At 38.4% G+C, this 22,796-nt stretch overlaps 1 non-coding gene across 1 annotated transcript; it reads right to left on the bottom strand.

Annotated features, from left to right (window-relative positions):
* Positions 1–22,424: 22,424 nt before the first annotated feature.
* LOC116897570 lies at positions 22,425–22,553 on the bottom strand. The gene has a single exon (XR_004387581.1). It is a non-coding gene; the product is annotated as a small nucleolar RNA SNORA17 (small nucleolar RNA).
* Between the last annotated feature and the right edge of the window lie 243 nt (positions 22,554–22,796).

The raw sequence follows: 22,796 nt of genomic DNA, 5'->3' as shown, positions 1-22,796 counted from the left end.
CACTTGTACAGTAGAAACCTACTGCAGCCGTCACTCATAGTATAGTCTCAAATCTATTGAGTCCTAAGTTTCCTGGGACCTCTTTCTTTAATATGAAATATACTCCTCTAATACTAAAAGATATGTTTAAAGTACCTTAAGTAAGCCCTGTAGCAGACTCTGGGTCTCGTTTCTGTTTGTATGAAGTGTCTGACTGCCTGCATAATTTATTCTAACATATGAACTAAATTATATCTTCCCTTCAAATGTACTTTTTTTTTCCTCATTACACTTCTTTTTTTTTTTTTATTAACTTGAGTATTTCTTATATACGTTCAAGTGTTATTCCCTTTCCCGGTTTCGGCAAACATCCCCCTCCACCTCCCCTTCCTTATGGGTGTTCCCCTCCCAACCCTCCCCCATTACCACCCCCCCCCCAAAAGTCTAGTTCACTGGGGTTCAGTCTTAACAGGACCCAGGGCTTCCCTTCCACTGGTGCTCTTACTAGGATATTCATTGCTACCTATGAGGTCAGAGTCCAGGGTCAGTCCATGTATAGTCTTTTAGGTAGTGGCTTAGTCCCTGGAAGCTCTGGTTGCTTGGCATTGTTGTACATATGGGGTCTCGAGCCCTTCAAGCTCTTCCAGTTCTTTCTCTGATTCCTTCAACAGGGTCCTATTCTCAGTTCAGTGGTTTGCTGCTGGCATTCGCCTCTGTATTTGCTGTATTCTGGCTGTGTCTCTCAGGACCCATCTACATCCGGCTCCTGTCGGTCTGCACTTCTTTGCTTCATCCATCTTGTCTAATTGGGTGGCTGTATATGTATGGGCCACATGTGGGGCAGGCTCTGAATGGGTGTTCCTTCAGTCTCTGTTTTACTCTTTGCCTCTCTCTTCCCTGCCAAGGGTATTCTTTTTCCTCATTTAAAGAAGGAGTGAAGCATTCACATTTTGATCATCCGTCTTGAGTTTCATTTGTTCTAGGGATCTAGGGTAATTCAAGCATTTGGGCTAATAGCCACTTATCAGTGAGTGCATACCATGTATGTCTTTCTGTGATTGGGTTAGCTCACTCAGGATGATATTTTCCAGTTCCAACCATTTGCCTACGAATTTCATAAAGTCGTTGTTTTTGATAGCTGAGTAATATTCCATTGTGTAGATGAACCACATTTTCTATATCCATTCCTCTGTTGAAGGGCATCTGGGTTCTTTCCAGCTTCTGGCTATTATAAATAAGGCTGCGATGAACATAGTGGAGCATGTGTCTTTTTTATATGTTGGGGCATCTTTTGGGTATATGCCCAAGAAAGGTATAGCTGCATCCTCAGGCAGTTCAATGTCCAATTTTCTGAGGAACCTCCAGACTGATTTCCAGAATGGTTGTACCAGTCTGCAATCCCACCAACAATGGAGGAGTGTTCCTCTTTCTCCACATCCTCGCCAGCATCTGCTGTCACCTGAGTTTTTGATCTTAGCCATTCTCACTGGTGTGAGGTGAAATCTCAGGGTTGTTTTGATTTGCATTTCCCTGATGACTAAAGATGTTGAACATTTCTTTAGGTGTTTCTCAGCCATTCAGCATTCCTCACCTGTGAATTCTTTGTTTAGCTCTGAACCCCATTTTTAATAGGGTTATTTGTCTCCCTGGGTCTAACTTTTGAGTTCTTTGTATATTTTGGATATAAGGCCTCTATCTGTTGTAGGATTGGTAAAGATCTTTTCCCAATCTGTTGGTTGCCGTTTTGTCCTAACCACAGTGTCCTTTGCCTTACAGAAGCTTTGCAGTTTTATGAGATCCCATTTGTCGATTCTTGATCTTAGAGCATAAGCCATTGGTGTTTTTGTTCAGGAAATTTTTCCAGTGCCCATGTGTTCCAGATGCTTCCCTAGTTTTTTCTTCTATTAGTTTGAGTGTGTCTGGTTTGATGTGGAGGTCCTTGATCCACTTGGACTTAAGCTTTGTACAGGGTGATAAGCATGGATCGATCTGCATTCTTCTACATGTTGACCTCCAGTTGAACCAGCACCATTTGCTGAAAATGCTATCTTTTTTCCATTGGATGGTTTTGGCTCCTTTGTCAAAAATCAAGTGACCATAGGTGTGTGGGTTCATTTCTGGGTCTTCAATTCTATTCCATTGGTCTATCTGTCTGTCTCTGTACCAATACCATGCAGTTTTTATCACTATTGCTCTGTAATACTGCTTGAGTTCAGGGATAGTGATTCCCCCTGAAGTCCTTTTTTATTGTTGAGGATAGTTTTAGCTATCCTGGGTTTTTGTTATTCCAGATGAATTTGCAAATTGTTCTGTCTAACTCTTTTTGAAGAATTGGATTGGTATTTTGATAGGGGATTGCATTGAATCTGTAGATCGCTTTTGGTAAAATGGCCATTTTTACTATATTAATCCTGCCAATCCATGAGCATGGGAGATCTTTCCATCTTCTGAGGTCTTCTTCAATTTCTTTCTTCAGAGTCTTGAAGTTCTTGTTGTACAAATCTTTTACTTGCTTGGTTAAAGTCACACCGAGGTACTTTATATTATTTGGGTCTATTATGAAGGGTGTCGTTTCCTAATTTCTTTCTCGGCTTGTTTCTCTTTTGTGTAGAGGAAGGCTACTGATTTATTTGAGTTAATTTTATACCCAGCCACTTTGCTGAAGTTGTTTATCAGCTTTAGTAGTTCTCTGGTGGAACTTTTGGGATCACTTAAATATACTATCATATCATCTGCAAATAGTGATATTTTGACTTCTTCTTTTCCGATCTGTATCCCCTTGACCTCCTTTTGTTGTCTGACTGCTCTGGCTAGAACTTCAAGAACTATATTGAATAAGTAGGGAGAGAGTGGGCAGCCTTGTCTAGTCCCTGATTTTAGTGGGATTGCTTCAAGGTTCTCTCCATTTAGTTTAATGTTAGCCACTGGTTTGCTGTATATGGCTTTTACTATGTTTAGGTATGGGCCTTGAATTCCTATTCTTTCCAGGACTTTTATCATGAAGGGGTGTTGAATTTTGTCAAATGCTTTCTCAGCGTCTAATGAAATGATCATGTGGTTTTGTTCTTTCAGTTTGTTTATATAATGGATCACGTTGATGGTTTTCCAGATATTAAACCATCCCTGCATGCCTGGGATGAAGCCTACTTGATCATGGTGGATGATTGTTTTGATGTGCTCTTGGATTCGGTTTGCCAGAATTTTATTGAGTATTTTTGCATCAATATTCATAAGGGAAATTGGTCTGAAGTTCTCTTTCTTTGTTGGGTCTTTGTGTGGTTTAGGTATAAGAGTAATTGTGGCTTCATAGAAGGAATTCGGTAGTGCTCCATCTGTTTCAATTTTGTGGAATAGTTTGGATAATATTGGTACGAGGTCTTCTATGAAGGTCTGATAGAATTCTGCACTAAACCCGTCTGGACCTGGGCTCTTTTTGGTTGGGAGACCTTTAATGACTTCTTCTATTTCCTTAGGAGTTATGGGGTTGTTTAACTGGTTTATCTGTTCCTGATTTAACTTCGGTACCTGGTATCTGTCTAGGAAATTGTCCATTTCCTGAAGATTTTCAAGTTTTGTTGAATATAGGTTTTTATAGTAAGATCTGATGATTTTTTGAATTTCCTCTGAATCTGTAGTTATGTCTCCCTTTTCATTTCTGATTTTGTTAATTTGGACGCACTCTCTGTGTCCTCTCCTTAGTCTGGCTAAGGGTTTATCTATCTTGTTGATTTTCTCAAAGAACCAACTTTTGGTTCTGTTGATTCTTTCTATGGTCCTTTTTGTTTCTACTTGGTTGATTTCAGCTCTGAGTTTGATTATTTCCTGCCTTCTACTCCTCCTGGGTGTATTTGCTTCTTTTTGTTCTAGAGCTTTTAGGTGTGCTGTCAAGCTGCTGACATATGCTCTTTCCTGTTTCTTTCTGCAGGCACTCAGCGCTATGAGTTTTCCTCTTAGCACACCTTTCATTGTGTCCCATAAGTTTGGGTATGTTGTACCTTCATTTTCATTAAATTCTAAAAAGTTTTTAATTTCTCTCTTTATTTCTTCCTTGAGCAGGTTATCATTGAGTAGAACATTGTTCAATTTCCACGTATATGTGGGCATTCTTCCCTTATTGTTATTAAAGACCAGTTTTAGGCCGTGGTGGTCCGATAGCACGCATGGGATTATTTCTATCATTCTGTACCTGTTGAGGCCCGTTTTTTGACCAATTATATGGTCAATTTTGGAGAAAGTACCATGAGGAGCTAAGAAGAAGGTATATCCTTTTGCTTTAGGATAGAATGTTCTATAAATATCCGTTAAGTCCATTTGGCTCATGACTTCTCTTAGGCTGTCTACATCTCTGTTTAATTTCTGTTTCCATGATCTGTCCATTGATGAGAGTGGGTGTTGAAATCTCCCACTATTATTGTGTGAGGTGCAATGTGTGTTTTGAGCTTTAGTAAGGTTTCTTTTACGTATGTAGGTGCCCTTGTATTTGGGGCATAGATATTTAGGATTGAGAGTTCTTCTTGGTGGATTTTTCCTTTGATGAATATGAAGTGTCCTTCCTTATCTTTTTTGATGACTTTTAGTTGAAAATTGATTTTATTTGATATTAGAATGGCTACTCCAGCTTGCTTCTTCCGACCATTTGCTTGGAAAGTTGTTTTCCAGCCTTTCACTCTGAGATAGTGTCTGTCTTTGTCTCTGAGGTGTGTTTCCTGTAGGCAGCAGAATGCAGGGTCCTCGTTGCGTATCCAGTTTGTTAATCTATGTCTTTTATTGGGGAGTTGAGGCCATTGATGTTGAGAGATATTAAGGAATAGTGATTATTGCTTCCTGTTATATTCATATTTGGATGTGAGGTTATGTTTGTGTGCTTTTCTTCTCTTTGTTTTGTTGCCAAGATGATTAGTTTCTTGCTTCTTCTAGGGTATAGCTTGCCTCCTTATGTTGGGCTTTACCATTTATTATCCTTTGTAGTGCTGGATTTGTAGAAAGATATTGTGTAAATTTGGTTTTGTCATAGAATATCTTGGTTTCTCCATCTATGTTAATTGAGAGTTTTGCAGGATACAGTAGCCTGGGCTGGCATTTGTGTTCTCTTAGGGTCTGTATGACATCAGTCCAGGATCTTCTGGCCTTCATAGTTTCTGGCTAAAAGTCTGGTGTGATTCTGATAGGTCTGCCTTTATATGTTACTTGACCTTTTTCCTTACTGCTTTTAATATTCTTTCTTTATTTTGTGCGTTTGGTGTTTTGACTATTATGTGACAGGAGGTGTTTCTTTTCTGGTCCAATCTATTTGGAGTTCTGTAGGCTTCTTGTATGCCTATGGGTATCTCTTTTTTAGGTTAGGGAAGTTTTCTTCTATGATTTTGTTGAAGATATTTACTGGTCCTTTGAGCTGGGAGTCTTCACTCTCTTCTATACCTATTATCCTTAGGTTTGATCTTCTCATTGAGTCCTGGATTTCCTGTATGTTTTGGACCAGTAGCTTTTTCCGCTTTACATTATCTTTGACAGTTGAGTCAATGATTTCTATGGAATCTTCTGCTCCTGAGATTCTCTCTTCCATCTCTTGTATTCTGTTGGTGAAGCTTGTATCTACAGCTCCTTGTCTCTTCTTTTGGTTTTCTATATCCAGGGTTATTTCCATGTGTTCTTTCTTGATTGCTTCTATTTCCATTTTTAATTCCTTCAACTGTTTGATTGTGTTTTCCTGGAATTCTTTCAGGGATTTTTGCGATTCCTCTCTGTAGGCTTCTACTTGTTCTCTAAGGGAGTTCTTCACGTCTTTCTTGAAGTCCTCCAGCATCATGATCAAATATGATTTTGAAACTAGATCTTGCTTTTCTGGTGTGTTTGGATATTCCATGTTTGTTTTGGTGGGAGAATTGGGCTCCGATGATGCCATGTAGTCTTGGTTTCTGTTGCTTGTGTTCCTGCGCTTGCCTCTCGCCATCAGATTATCTCTAGTGTTACTTTGTTCTGCTATTTCTGACAGTGGCTAGACTGTCCTATAAGCCTGTGTGTCAGGAGTGCTGTAGACCTGTTTTCCTGTTTTCTTTCTGCCAGTTATGGGGACAGAGTGTTCTACTTTCGGGCGTGTAGTTTTTCTTCTCTACAGGTCTTCAGCTGTTTCTGTGGGCCTGTGTCTTGAGTTCACCAGGCAGGTCACTTGCAGCAGTAAAGTTGGTCTTACCTGTGGTCCTGAGGCTCAAATTCGCTCTCGGGGTGCTGCCCACGGGCTCTCCACGGCGGCAGCAACCAGGAAGATCTGCGCCGCTCCTTCCAGGAGCTTCAGTGCACCAGGGTTCCAGATGGAGTTTGGTGTTTTCCTCTGGAATCAGTAATGTGTGCAGAGAGCAGTCTCTTCTGGTTTCGCAGGCGTGTCTGCCTCTCTGAAGGTTTAGCTCTCCCTCCCTCGGGATTTGGGTGCAGAGAACTGTTTATCCAGTCTGTTTCCTTCAGGTTCCGGCGGTGTCTCAGGCAGGGGTCCTGCCGCTCCTGGGCCCTTCCCCACGGGCACCCAGAGGCCTTATACAGTTTCCTCTTGAGCCAGGGATGTGGGCAGGGGTGGGCAGTGTTGGTGGTCTCTTCCGCTCTGCAGCCTCAGGAGTGCCCACCTGACCAGGCGGTGAGGTCTCTCTCCCACGGGGTCTGGGACTCAAATGTACTTTAAATCACCTTTCTGCCTAGCAGTTTGTCAAAAATGGCCACCTGTAGGAGTCTAATGAGATTACATGCTGAGAACTGAGCTCTGTGCTAACCGCAACTTCTACGACTCAACATTTCAGTATTTACTAACTGCTCAAAAGGCACTCTGAAAAATACTCCAAGGAATACCTATATCTTTGAGAGAGGAGTTCAGCAGATGGTGGATACATCCATGTCTGGCAAATGTGAAGCTAACTATGAAACAGATTGAGGCCAATAGCACATGTTTGTGTTAATCTCTGTGTTCAGTGTTTTAGTTTTTCTCTGTAGATCTGAGTCATATCTGTTCCAGGCCTCTTCATTACAGGCTTTGTAACAAAGCAATAGCTACACAGGTTCTCAGTGTTATGGTGCAAATAAAAGAATGAACATGCAGTATATTCCAAACCTCTGCTGACAGCATAATTAATTTCCTTTTGGGCAAAGGCAAGGCACATAGATGACCGGAAAGTCATAATTCAGAACCACACATTTAAGCTAGTACAATCAAAACTGGACTCATATGCTCACATTAACTCCAAAGAACCTGAGAAGGAGAATGATTATTTTAAACAAAAATATACTCCATCATTATCATTAAACAGAAAGGGGTTAATCAAAAACTAAAAGTAATCCTGAGAGTTAAGAGATCCTTCTTACCATGCAGTTAGGTATGATTGACAACCACTGCCTTGGTCCTCAGCACACACTCAAAAGTCCCTAGACTTTTGTTAATATTCTAGAATAGTTCATTCTCTTACAGACATTTACTCTTTCCTTTCCAAAATTTATCTGAATTTTCCTTTCCTTAAAATTAACTATGTGGGGGTTGGGGATTTGTCTCAGTGGTAGAGCACTTGCCTAGCAAGCACAAGGCCCTGGGTTCGGTTCCCAGCTCCGAAAAAAAAAAATTAACTATGTGATGTCATCAAAATTTTTGGAAAATAATATTTATATGTAAAATATGGTATCTCTTTACATGTATGTCATAAAATGCACATAAATACTTCCTTTTGGTAGGAAGATTAAATTTGCCTCTTTGTCCCATAAATGTATACAAGCACACATACACACACATACATATACATATGTGGTATATATATATATATAACATATAAATACAAATTATTTGATCAAAGCTTATAAATATAAGACATCAAGATTAAATATAAGATATAAAATATAAAATATAATTTAAAATTCTACCAATAGAAAATTCTTTTTTTTATTTTTTTCTTTTTTAATTGGATGTCTTTTATTTACATTTCTTTTTTTTTATTATTATTAACTTGAGTATTTCTTATATACATTTCAAGTGTTATTCCCTTTCCCTTTCGGCAAACATCCCCTCCCCCTCCCCTTCCTTATAGGTGTTCCTCCCAACCCCCCCCCATTGCTGCCCTCTCCCCAACAGTCTAGTTCACTGGGGTTCAGTCTTAGCAGGACCCAGGGCTTCCCTTCCACTGGTGCTCTTACTAGGATATTCATTGCTTACCTATGAGGTCAGAGTCCAGGGTCAGTCCATGTATAGTCTTTGGGTAGTGGTTTAGTCCCTGGAAGCTCTGGTTGGTTGGCATTGCTGTACATATGGGGTCTCGAGCTCCTTCAAGCTCTTCCAGTTCTTTCTCTGATTCCTTCAACGGGGGTCCTGTTCTCAGTTCAGTGGTTTCCTGCTGGCATACGCCTCTGTATTTGCTGTATTCTGGCTGTGTCTCTCAGGAGCGATCTGCATTCACATTTTGATCATCCGTCTTGAGTTTCATTTGTTCTAGGCATCTAGGGTAATTCAAGCATTTGGGCTAATAGCCACTTATCAATGAGTACATACCATGTATGTCTTTCTGTGATTGGGTTAGCTCACTCAGGATGATATTTTCCAGTTCAACCATTTGCCTACAAATTTCATAAACTCATTGTTTTTGATAGCTGAGTAATATTCCATTGTGTAGATGTACCACATTTTCTGTATCCATTCCTCTGTTGAAGGGCATCTGGGTTCTTTCCAGCTTCTGGCTATTATAAATAAGGCTGCGATGAACATAGTGGAGCACATGTCTTTTTTATATGTTGGGGCATCTTTTGGGTATATGGCCAGGAGAGGTATAGCTGGATCCTCAGGCAGTTCAATGTCCAATTTTCTGAGGAACCTCCAGACTGATTTCCAGAATGGTTGTACCAGTCTGCAATCCCACCAACAATGGAGGAGTGTTCCTCTTTCTCCACATCCTCGCCAGCATTTGCTGTCACCTGAGGTTTTGATCTTAGCCATTCTCACTGGTGTGAGGTGAAATCTCAGGGTTGTTTTGATTTGCATTTCCCTTATGACTAACGATGTTGAACATTTCTTTAGGTGTTTCTCGGCCAATAGAAAATTCTTAGTACTTCTTTCATTAGTATTTCCTTTTTCATTTAAACTTTTCTCACATATATGTAATGTAATTTATGTAAAGTATGTAACAGACTTATTTTTAATTTTTATCTTCTAATCAGTTTTTGCATCTTTGAAAATAGCATGCTTATAGATAATATACTGTAATTGCATTAATTCTCAGTATCCTCTTATTCCTTCCTACTCTCGATGCCACCATTCTGCCTTCCCAGTTAGTGTCCCAGTCCCCCGACTCCATGCTTCTAATACTTGTGTGGGTGTGTGCTTGTAGGTCTTCTGTGGTGGCCACAGCTTCTGTGTATTCACAATGGCAAAGCCTGTCATACACAAAAGAGAGCATTTTTAAGTACTCTTCATCTTCCTATGATACCCTTAATATTTGAGGAAGCTCATTTACAAAGTGTTCAAGTGTCTTTCCCTGGTCCTCACACTGGACGATATGGATATCCACCTAAGGGATGAGGACTCATCAATCCTTTGTTCTCAGTAGTTTGAAGCATTGTCTCATCTTTGACCATTGTCCTCTACCAAAAGAAGCTTGCTTCTCTGATTGAGGCTGAGAGTTGTGTCATTCCATAGGTATAGCATAAATATTTAGAAGGTAAATTTAAAATTGATTTAGAAAACATGAATAATAGGATTATTGTGGTGACTGTGACTTCTCTAACCATAGGCTCTTGACCAGGTTCTCTGGGCCAGGCATTTCTTTCCTTCCATGAACTGGACCTCAAATCCAATTGGAAAGCAGTTGAATATTCCTGAAATGGTCATATGTCGCTATTGCACCATAAGACATATTTCTCTGGGACTTTGATACCAAAGCACACAGATTGAACAGTTAATTAAGACTACTGATAACTTTCCTCTCAAAAGCATATGTAATATATTCTGGAATTTAGGAATACTAGACAACAAGGAAAAAGCTTCCAGTTTAGTTTCTGCCTTTTCTCAATCATCTCTGCTCTTGACACTGGATGTGATCCAACCAGTTGCTTCAAGTTCCCACTCCTTCACTTCCCATAACAATTGACTGTAACTTAGAATTATGAGCCAAACAAACTCATTGTCCTCAAAGGTAGTTTTGCAAAGGTATCCATCGGAGTAGCAAGAGTAATCTAAGGCAGCTGATATTGGGTATCTACTGGTCAAATTTTCTTCTGAAGTAAACAGTGGTGAATAAACTTCTTGAGTTTCCTTTTTCTCTGTGGATGACAGTTTATCCTCCCCAATATTCTGAGTTCCCACATACTGCTTGCTCCTTACAAATCAGTGAGGCATTTCAGAATGACTGGGTGTTCACACAATTTTTTTTATTTCAATGAGTGTTTCCACAGACACAGAAGGAAAATGATACAAACAAGATCACCACATGGTCACAACAAGAACTCAAGCATTTATTTTATTAGTAAAGTTTTCCACATCATCTGTGCAATTTGTCTAAATGTGTGGGGAAAGTTCCTGGTAATATCCATGGTATTTCTTTTGTTTAATCTTGTTATTCTAATGACTTGTTTTTGTCCTTTCATGTTCCCATTGAGAATTGTAGCAGGTGTTTGGCTACTTTGTGGATTCTTCTTTCTTCCATTCTTATTCACCCCCTTTTCCTCCCTTTCAGTCCCTTAATACTAGATAGGGTAGAAAGAAGAATAGAGGGGAAAGGGAGCAACATTATAGTTGGACTACTTTCTGATGATTAGGGACATCGAGTTCCTGGGGGCAAGTTTGATCTTCACTGTCAAGATATTTAATTTATTCTTGTTTCTTTGTTTGTGCACAATTTCTTAACAATCTGCAACCAACAGCAACACACCCTGACATTCTGGGCACTAGCATTTACTACCCTCTGAGACATTACCAGAATTCCAAATGTCGCATAATTACTGAAACTATATGCAGCTGGCAAAATCACACACATACTAGAGCATGAGGCAAATCATAATCAGCTGCTATGGACAATCTGAGGCAGCCCCATTTAGCGCATCTGAGATTAAAACAGAAACATATTCCCATAATATTCTGTGATTTTCAAAGAAACCAAAGCTCCAAAATTGTCACTAGAGAGAGTAGCATGTGTTTGTCTTCTAGATTAGAATGTATCTCCTCAAGGCATTGAGATATTTTATTTCAGGCAAAAATAAGTCCTACTATATGAAGTAAAAATTTATAGAATTGTGATATGAAGTTTTACTTTGCACTGGAACATTTTAGACTGTAACAGTGGCCAAATCAGTTCTTATACTTGTTTTCCCTTTAGACAATTGGTTACTGTGTTACTTGAGCTTATTAAAAGAGACAGAGGGCTAGAGAGATGGCTCAGTGGTTAAGAGCCCTGACTGCTCTTCCAGACATCCTGAGTTCAATTCCCAGCATCTACATGGTGGCTCACAACCATCTGTAATGGGATCTGATGCCCTCTTCTGGTGTGTCTGAAGACATGTACAGTGTACTTATATATACCAAATAAATCTTGAAAAACAAAAATAAAGAGACAGAAACATATCCATTGTTTCTCCTTTTGATAACATATCAATGTTCCAAAAAGTACAAAAGCAGAGGATTTAATTAGCATGTACATTCTATAAGCCTAGGTATATCTTCTTCAAAACTTGACCCTTTTACAGATTTCCTATTTGATTTTGGGGCAGCTTAATTTTGAAAATTTAGCAAATCTTTTAGGAACATCCACAATGTGTAAAGCTATGTCAGCAAGTAGGAGTACTTGCCATCCAGTCTGACCACCTGAACTCAATCCTTAAAACCCACAGAATGGAAGAAGAAAACTGACTCTCTAATACTGACTTCCACATGTGTACATTTCATATACATACGACACACACCTATACATACACATGAAAAGTTAAACATAAAAGTGTATAGGAAATACATACTATCCTCAGAGGAGGACAGTAGCTGGTGCTTCTACAGTCTTCTCTTTTATTTCTTTATATCTTTTAGAGTTCCCTGGTGGCAGGATTCACAGCTATGACTACTTTCCTGAAGTATCTGTCTAGATAAGCCTAATAGTAAGTTCTGATTTTATGAAGAGGAACCATGATATATTAAAGGGAGTTAAATAGCAAGAGGATGTAAACAGTAATATCCAGGTAGGAGGGAGGACAAAACAGTATTATGTGAAGTTCTTTAAAAGCCCTGTTTCATGTCCCTCTTCACAGATTCTAATTTGAAAATGTCTACTATATTGGGTCATAGATATAGATGACTCTTGTTTTTTCCTTTCAAGCCTAAAAGTTTACACACTGTGGAGTGGAAGGAAAGGTACATGGGTCAGAGGAAGAGGTAAATAACAACACTCAATAGTTGTTGACAGCTGACATTACCCAATGTGGATCACACATTTTTTCCAACACAAAACAGCATGTTTAATATCATCATATGCTGTATTCAAAATGTGAAAGATGTTTCAATGACCTGAGGACCACTATATTATGATCTATATACTACTGAAAAAAAGCAATTCAGACTGAACAGGTCATACTTAAGAATACATTATACATATGAATATGCATACAATAATAATGAGTGAAAAAGGTGCCCACGACCACCAATGGGAGGAGAAGCCCTTGATCCTGACAAGGTTGGACCCCCAGTGTAAGGGAATGTCGGGGGGAGGGGGAGGGGATGGAGGGGGAGGGAAACACCCTTAGAAAGAGGGGAGGGGGATGAGATAGGGGGATTATGTCCAGGAAACCAGGAAAGAGAAGAACATTTGAAATGTAAAATTTTTAAAATATTCAATAAAAGAAAAAAAGAAAGAAATGTAACTATAAAGAAACAAACACCTGCTTAGCCACTTCTCTGAGCCCTGAGATTGCTTAACAGCAAAGGATCAGGACTGAAAATGATTCTATGGACAGAAGTCAGGGTCCCAGGCTGTCACTCACAGCCTAGCCAACACTGTACTAAGCATTCTCTTTTTAAATAAAAGGTTTCTTTTTTACGTTAAAAACAAAAGAGCCCACCAATTTGAAGGAGAACAGAAAGGGATCTGAGAGGATTTAAAAAGAACCTGGAAAATGGAGAAATGTTATAACTAAATTCTGATCTTAAAAGTAAAAGCAATTTTTTTAAAAAAGGAAAATTTAGGTTCAGAAGAACAGGTGGCTTATTCAAAACTTCAAATTGGGAGTAGCAGACTTAAATCCAGCTTCATTTTTGTTGTTTTTGGTTTGGTTTGGTTTTGGTTTGTTTGTTTGTTTGTTTGTTTGTTTGTTTATTTGTTTATTTATTTGGTTGGTTGGTTGGTTTACTGGATATATTGCTTTCCTTATGGTTGCAGATGTCCACATGAAATGAGCTGCATCATCCTCTGGCCTTTGGTTCACCTGATACATGAATAAGCATATAAAACCCACGCTACTCTTTGTCTTTAAAAGGAAAAAAATTTAAACCCTTGGCAAGAATTCATATTTTCTCAGGATCCAAATATGGATTTCTTTCTAAGCAATACCATAGGGCATATTAAAAAGAAACTAAATATCTGTAAAACATGCACAAAAATCAGCAAATGCATACTTTATTATGTGACAGACATTTCATAGGCTGAGCCCATAATTAATTCACTTCTACTCAGTGAAGATATGTATTTATAAGTCCAAGACAATGTAACTTATATCTGGGAAAAGCACGTGAACAATATGTAAATAGGCTTACTCAAATATTGAGTATATTATATGAGCAATTTGTAGATATTATTCTATCATATGCTAGAAAGATTTCCTATTATTGTATTGTACTGTTAGCTTAAAATGAATGATTCTATGTTATGAACATCAGAAGTAGAAAGTGAAGATTTTCACAGCTATGAGATTATCAATGTGAAGAAGGGTTTTTTTTTTCATCATTTAAAGGTGTACCCTATGAATACCAGATATAATTTATAAACCAGGAGAAATGTGGAATCCTGGGTAGAATACTGAGCATATTGTCTCATGGTAAAATTATATTTTCTTCACATGGGAAATCTCGTGCTGAGATTATAAAACAATAGTAGACAGTTCCACTTCCTGTTACAAAATAAAGGACATTTCTTCCAGTATATTTCAGTTAGATACCACAGGAAAAGAAATCTTCTTTTAAAAGGTGGTTCCAGCTGCATATATAGCAGAGAATGGCATTGTCTGGCATCAATATGAGAAGAGGCCCTTGGTCCTGTGAAGGCTCATTTCCCAAGTGTAGGGGAATGCCAGGGTGTTGAGGTGGGAGTAGGTGAGTAGGAGGGGGAGCATCCTCACAGAAGCAGGAGGACGGGGGATGGAAAAGGGGGGGACCAGGAAATTTGAAATGTAAATACATAAAATATCAAATAAAAAAAGATGAATTGAATTTAACCTTTCCATTTAAACTAAGTATCTTTGGGGGACAATTATTACTCATGCTGAAATGTTCTCTAAACACAAAGTGCTATCATAAATGTTTTTCTGTTTTCTCAGCAATGTGTGTAACATATATACAAGTGAGCAAATTTTAAAGTTAATTCACATAAGTTATACTACTCCTTACACTTTGCCAGCATTTAGCATGTCTGGAGAGTATCAGTTCTAACATAATTTGTCAAGTGAAATAATATAGGGCTTACCCTACTGTGATGTTATACTAAATATTTTGACCACTCTTTGTTTATACTATATTAAACTTATTATGCTATAGATGTGAATATACTCACCACACACACAGAGAGACACACACATAAACATGCACACACACACAGAGTTCAGCTTTGGTTGCAGAAATTGTTTAGATAATTTTAATGTCTCTTTATTGTAAACTTTTCAACTTCTCTGTTGAACATTTTTTGTTGCTAAGTCAGACAAAATCTAGTGTGATGTCTAGGAAGAATATAGTGAGTCCTGAACATGGAGAACCTGCACCAATGTTTTCATCTGGATCTGATCTGAAACAGAACCATTCATTCCTATAGGAAGACACATGATGTCAACTGAGTTTAGGTGCTGCAGGCTATACACTACCCAGGGATATAAAAGACCACACATTGCTCAAAGCTGTGAGAATTCCAGTCCAGAAATAGACTCAGAGACACTATTAAGTAACTCAGACCTTCATTGTGGAGTCAAGGCATAATGTGGGAATAAGGATCCCTAAAGAAAGAAATAAGGTTTAAAGGAAAGGACAATGAAAGTTGTATCCGATGAAAGAAAACTAAGCCAAACATATCTGACCAAGAGGATGCTGGAATAATGTATCTTCTGTCCAAATAACACTTAGCATTTTCTAAAGGAAGATGACTGTCAACAGACAATCTACACAACATTGTGATATTCTGCACACACACACATACACATACACACACACACACACACACATACACACATGCACTAGGTATGTCAATGAAAACTAGAATAAAATTGCAAGAAGGAGAGAAGATACAAAACAAACAACAGAAACAAACAATGGCTCTGGAATTAGCAGATAAAATGCTAACATCATCATTGAGTTTAAAGCCTTGAAATATGAACATAACGAGAGCACAAGGGGGTATCACTGGAGCAATGAGTTAACACACAGTAGAAACTCATAATGGAAAATAAAAGCATCTATAAATGACCAACATACTTGATGGGCTCAAGAGTGAATTGTAGGGTTCCATGTCCCAGCTTTTATATCCCAAAGAACAGTGCAGAACCATTCTGCAAAGAAACAAAGAAAACGGATGAACATTACTAGAAAATAAAAATCATTTGATGGCTTGGAAAATTGCTCAAAGGGCATTCAAACAAATGTAATTAAAAATCCACTAAAACACTGTAGAATAGTGAATATGTGTGGCATTGGAATCCCTACCCAGCCTTGCTCTCACCCCAATTATCTGAGAAGGAAACAGCATTCCATACAGATTGTCTTTGTGTGTCCATATTGAAGTCAGAGGCCAATGTTGGATGTCTTTCTTGCTCACTTTCCACCTTAGCACCTTGAGGCAAGGTCTCTCATTGATTTGGTGCCCACTAATTGGTTAATCTGTCTCACCAGCAAAGCTCTGAAGATCTTCCTAAATCTCTTAACCCTGTATCATCACATCAACCCTATGCCAATGTTAAAAGTGCATACAACCATGTCCAGCTTTTGAATGAGAGCACTTAGGAACCACACTGGAGACATCATGCTAATGCAACAGGCACTAAACTACCCTCACACCCCCTAAAATAAATTTCAAAAATATATGTTGTAAACATGAATAGAGACTCAAACTACTTGTTCATTTAAAAGAACTAAAATTGAATAAGAATCTATCAATATGTGTTCATATATACTTTGACTGCATTATTACAGTAGATATAATAAATGACATGTTCTGGTTGTTTTAATTTTTGACATGTAAGAAAATGTGATCATTTTTCCTATTTCTTTCATTTTCAAAACTTTTACTCCACACTCAGTATTCCCTACAAATACACTTCAGTACTTTTCTGATCTTTAATATATTAGTTCCCTCCAGGAAAATGTTTTTTCCTCTTAATGAGTATTAAGGAGATTGCAAAGTCAAGTGCTGGTTATTAAATATTCAAGTACAGGAACATATTTAGAATAAAGATGATATAAGTATTACTAGGTCAGTGTATATTCAAACACAAATTAATCCAACATTACTTGGGACATTACTGCTGACTCAAACTATCAGGTATATTAATAAATATTATATATTTTCAATATATCTATAAATTATATATATTTCTTAATTCTAGGACAACTTTCTTGTGCTAAATACTAGTGCTATAAAATGTCTGCATAATAAGGTGAACTAGGCAGAGACAGACTTAGCATGGGTTTTTTAAAAAGAGAATTTTTAAAAGGAAAATATTAAACATGAAATGTCTCTAAAAATGAGGCATACTTTGCCTGTGGGCCCCTGGTCTTTGTCTGCGTTGATCACTTCCCTCATAGAAACTCAGAGTGTAGAAACACAGACTAAGCCAAACTTCAAACTCAACATGAAAAAATGCAAAACTGACAGCCAGAGATAATGTGAAATTCTGATGTCAAGTTGATTGGCATTCTTAAAAACTCCCTTTTAGTAGATACAGTATAAGTGCAGAAAAATGTTTCAGGGCCATTCAAATACAGTTACTGGAAAATTCTGTTTCTTAACAATGACAGAGTGAAAACCAGGCAAGTCTGCTTTGCATTTTGAACGGCTTTGTTTTTTTTCCTCCCTAAAGCAACTGCCTTTTGAACGAGCATCATGGAAAATTGCTGCCCAAGATTCACAGATAGTGAGGGGAAAAAAGTGATTGGCTTCTTTTGTTTGCAGAATTTTCTTTAAATGGTTCAATTCTCGTTTAATTCTCATCTTCATTAAAAACAATTTTGGGGTTCTTTGGAGACGTGTACAAACTGCTTCACTCCACATCTCTCTCCTGCTCCAACTATTACTGTGAGTTTTCTCTGAAGGAGATCAAGCATGAGTCTCTTCAGTCCTTCAAAGGTTTGTCTGCATTGTATCTTTTCATTGTGTTTCCTTCTTGTTTTGAAATGACTGAGCCATTGTTTTCAAACTGCTTTCCTTAGAGCATGAAGCCTTTGTCCACTTTGGAATCCATTCACATAAGATACATAGGAGTAGTTGTCTTGATGAGCAAAAATTTCAAAACCACAAATTCTAAGGTGGTTTGAAGGCTCTGTTTAAAAAGGTGAAAATGTTTCTTCAACTTGGTTGCACTCCTTGGGGTTCAGTAATGAGAAAAAAAAAGTTTCCTTTTCTCAAGTTGGAAAAATCAATAACTAGTCCTGGCAACATTGTCCCAGCAAAATTTAAAATGCCATTTTTTTTAAAACATGAGCTGACTTTTGAAATGCATGGGTTTATTCCCAAATGAACTCTTCAGAACTCAATGGAAGCCTATTACCTTATCCACGAAGAGGAGCAAACGTCCCAGAAGCAGTGCTGGGAGACCCTTATCTGAAGGTTCCCCCACCTCATGCCTTTAGCTGAAGTAGACACTCTGCCCCAACAGCCCTTGGGAATAACTGTTTATTTCCTGGTTCTGAGGTTCTGAGGGATATTGATCCCTGTAGAAAACGACACAAAGCTACCACAGCAATGCAGCTTTAAGGAGGACAGCATGAAACGTATGATGAACCACAGATGAGATTATTAGAACAGAGACTGCATTTCTGGTTTGCATAAATGCAGGAAGAATAGGGATTTTTTCCCACCTTGATGGAATAAGTTCAAGCCTGTGTTCTAGCTGCCAGGATGGATGTTCCAGGTGTCTTTTTCTCCTGAATGTCGCCCCTGGTTCCTCTTGCAGGTGTCTTAGCCCTGTTATTTTAAAAGCATATATGACTACCTAATTGCAGACTCTATTGTCAATAACTGACAGTTATATATCATATGTTGAGCCTAATTCAGCAGCATGCATGGAGGCAATAAGGCTGTGTAAGAATTGGAATACCGTGACTCATCCTAAATTTAACACTAGACTGGTGGCTTTTCAAACAGTCTTGCTTATTCCTTTATGTGTCTGATTTGTTTTCCTTTGGTTTTGGTGGTCTAAAAGGACCAATAACTATCATGCTGTAATAATATAATACAAAATAACATACCAAAATATAATGGTATGATAACATACCAATATTAGAAAACACTAATAAACTTCATCCATAGTTTATTGAACTGCAATTGGAACTTGACAACTTGACATAAAATTGTAGGATTTTGTCTTTTCTATGAAAAAATAATTATATCAAAAATATAATAGGAAAAGTGTATCAAGATGCTTGACGTCTCTGATGAAGACATCAAGGCATCACTGAGAAAAATGAAGGTCAACTGAAATAAATAAAGAAGAAAATCCAGGATTCTCCAATAGAAAATAATGTTTCTTAGATGCGTGTAACCCTGAAATTGATCTAGGGGCTCCATGGATTGCATGGTAGAATTTGGAAACCAATCCTAAAATTTATATAGAAATGAAAAGATTTGAAGTAGTGACAGTATCTTGTAAGAAAGGAACATAATATAAGACTCTAAAGATCTATGAGAAAGCAAAAACAATAAAGAATGGGCTTGGGAAAATGATAAACAGAGCAGAAAACAGAATAAAATTCATATATATGATGAATTTGAAAGAAAGATGTTAATTCTTTCTAAGAGGAGATAGACAAGTAATATTGGTGTCCATGGCAGAACAAATGTAGAGTGTGAAGACCACACCCGGGCTTGTGGTATTCAAAAAACTAATTTAAGATGAATCCCAAATAGTAAAGGATAAAAATTATGAACTTTCTGCCAGAGGCATCAGACATGTCTTCATGAACATTAGATAGCAAAACATTCTTATAGTAGAGAAAGGGTGAACCAAAATAAAAAAGTAAGTCAATAGAATTTCATCCAAATTAGTAATTCTGCTCTTTAAAAACACTAGGAAGGTAATAAAAAAGTAAGACATTCTGGGAGGAAATCCCCTATCTTTCAATCACCTATATATCAATACTGACTCATCTATTAGTTACCATTCCATCATCTATTTCTGTTACAAATGACTCATGTCCAGAATTTGTTTACAAGAAAATCCTGTAATTCATTAATTAAAAGTCAAATATGGAACCTGGACCCAACACGGGCTCCACAGCATTTTTAAGCAATTGCCACATGGTTCTTCTAATATACAAGAGATCGGCTACAAACCAGGTAAGAAGCCATCTGAGAACCTGCAGGTTTATTGTTGGTATTGGATGACTGGAGTTGTAAGTGCCTTTCTTCAACCATTCTAAAAGCTTCAAAGTCATCACCACAGAAGTTAGAAGTACTATGTAGAAAACACTGGGCAAATGAGTCAAACTTTCCAAGCTGACTTCCAAGTCAGGCAGGAGTCAAGCAGCAGAAAGGCTTCTAAACGGAAGGCAGAGAATCTTGTTTCTGCAGCTTTACTGCTGCAAACCGGAACAGTTCATACCTTCACCAGGCACTGGTTTTATTTTATGAAACATAAAACTGGAAGACAGAGCTTCTAACACTCCTTCTAGAAGACAACTACAACTGACATACACATTCATATGTTTAGCAAACATTTATTAGTAGCTACCACCTTATACTTTTTAAGTATAATTAATATACAGATAAATAAAACCATTGACTAAGTTATTAAATAAATCTAGTTGAAGAGACATACCAAGCAGGTAAGAATAGCTCTAAACTGTTAATGGACTTCAGAGGCAAGTGTTGTCCAAGGAGAAATTCAACTGTTTAGTATATTCCAGAATGTCTTAGTTAGGGTTTCCATTGCTATGTGGAAATGCTATGGCCAATAGCAACTTGGGAAGAAAATCATTTATTTGGCCTATATTTCCCTAGGGCAGGAACCCAGAGGCAGAAGCTGATGCAGAGGCCATGATGGAGTACTGCTTACTGACTTTCTGTCTTAGTCAGGGTTTCTATTCCTGCAGAAAACATCATGACCAAGAAGCAAGTTGGGTAGAAAAGGATTTATACTTCCACATTGATGTTTATCACCAAAGGAAGTCAGGACAGGAACTCACACAGGGTGGGATCTTGGAGACAGGAGTGGATGCAAAGCTATGGAGGGATGCTGCTTACTTGCTCGCTCCACCTGGCTTGCTTAGCTTGCTTTATTATAGAACCCAGGACTACCAGTCCAGGGATGGCACCACCCACAATAGGCCTTTCTAGCCTTGATCGCTAATTGAGAAAATGCCCTATAGCTGGATCTCATAGAGACATTTCCTCAAGGGAGGTTTCTTTGTGATTACTCCAGCTTGTGTCAAGTTGACACACAAAACCAGCCAGTACACTTGCTCAGCCTGCTTCTTATAAAACCTAGGACTACCAGCCCAGGAGTAGTGGCATTACTCACAGTGAACTGGGTGCTACCACATCAATTATCAATCGAGAAAATCTACCACAGGCTTGCCTACAGCCCAATCTTATGGTAGCATTTTCTCAATTGAGTCTTCCTCCTCTCAGATGACTCTAGCTTGTGTTTGACACAAAACTAACCACCACAACTGACCTCTTGTCAAATTCACACACACACACACACACACACACACACACACCACTGTTAAACTACAATCTTTCTCTTTTTCTTTATCTCCAAGATCATACATTAATATTGACATTAAAATATAAACATTCCAGATTTTAAAAGTTCTATAGTCTTTAAATATTCAAGCACTTAAAATTCAATCTCTCTAAAATATTCAGTCTCTCACTATCCAAAACTTTGTCAAATTTGAAGTCTCTTTGAAAGTTTAAAGTTTCTCAAGTACAGGCTCCTATAAAACAAAGTTTAAATTAAATAATTTATTTCAACAGGGAAGAATCATAGTACAGTCACAATCAGAACAAAGCAAAACCAAACTCTGACAGTTTAAATAACTCAACATCCAATATTTGGAGTTCACTCATAATCTACTGGACTCATTCAAAGGGCAGGAGCTATTTGATAGGCTCTGCCCTCTGCAGCACACACAGCTTGTCTTCCAGGATGATCCTATTCCACTGCTGCTGCTGTCCTTGGTGACTGTCCTATAGTATGGACACCTCCAAAACTCTGGAGTCACTTGCTGCAACAGAGATACATGTTTATCAACAGCCTCTCTTAGATTCTCTATGGGCCACTCCAGCCCTGCCACACAATGCCAAGCCTCAGCTGCTGCCCATGGCTCCTTCATGTCTTCAAAACCAGTACAACCTGGGTGATTCTTACACTACCAAGTTCAGTGGCCAGATACAACCTTAGCCTTGGCCACCTCTGAATATACATTGCATATGTCGATTCAGAAGACACATTTCCCAGGAGATCTCACCTCAGTGATACTGCTCTCTTCTTCTTTTATTAAATTTTTTTTAGCTCTTAGTGAATTTCCCATCATGCACCTCAATCCTACTCATTTTCCCTTCCTCTAATATTCCTCCTTCACCCTTGTGACCTCCCATCCAACAGAGGGAAAAAAATTTCATTGTGGAAACTGTAGTGTGTCACAGTAGGTTCCAGAGTATACCCTTTTGTCCATACCTCTTTCACACATGTTCATTGCCATAATGTTTTGGTCTGGAACAAGGCCTCTGGATTCTGCTATTCTATTAATACTGGGACCTCCTTGCGACTCTTTTCAGGTATCCTCCTGTTGCTATGCATCAGGGAAATATAGGAAGCTTCCTTTCATGTACTTGCACAGTTCATCAGTGGGGTAGATATTGGGGTGGGCCAATTCAAACCCTGGATCTGGGCCTGGGAGGTATCTGAGCTGGTCTAGTCGCTAGCTTGCTCCTGGTTCTGGGAGCTATCAGAATCCAGTGGTCATCTCAGTCCACTTCTCTGTCTGAATCCTCTGGCTCTGAACTGGTGTTCTTTTCAGTTTGCTTTTTGCAGGGAATTTTAGGTTACCAATCATTCAGATGTTCACAGGTCAGAACACTGAGTGTAGACATAGCCTCTCTCCCCTCTCTGCTACCTACTGATGCACATGGGTCACAGTAGCCACACCTGCAATGCTTGTTGGTCTTTGAATCAGCACTAATTTCTCAGCTCTGGCTAGCCAGCATCAATGTCTCAGGAAAATAAGGATTTTACTTAGGTGATGTGAATCTCTTGTTAATGATAGCTGACTCTTCACCCTAGCTGACCTGAACCGTGAATCCTTAATTCAAAATATGAAGCAGCCATGAGGCAGTCTTTAAATGACTCTCAGACTTCTCTCTGGAACTTCACAAGCCAAGCCTCCACTGTGGACATTTCTCTCCACT

The sequence above is a fragment of the Rattus rattus genome, chromosome 3 (assembly GCF_011064425.1).
Source record: "Rattus rattus isolate New Zealand chromosome 3, Rrattus_CSIRO_v1, whole genome shotgun sequence".
Classification (NCBI taxonomy): Eukaryota; Metazoa; Chordata; class Mammalia; order Rodentia; family Muridae; genus Rattus; species Rattus rattus.
Note: the sequence above shows the minus strand (reverse complement) of the source record. Positions and strands in the feature narration are given on the sequence as shown.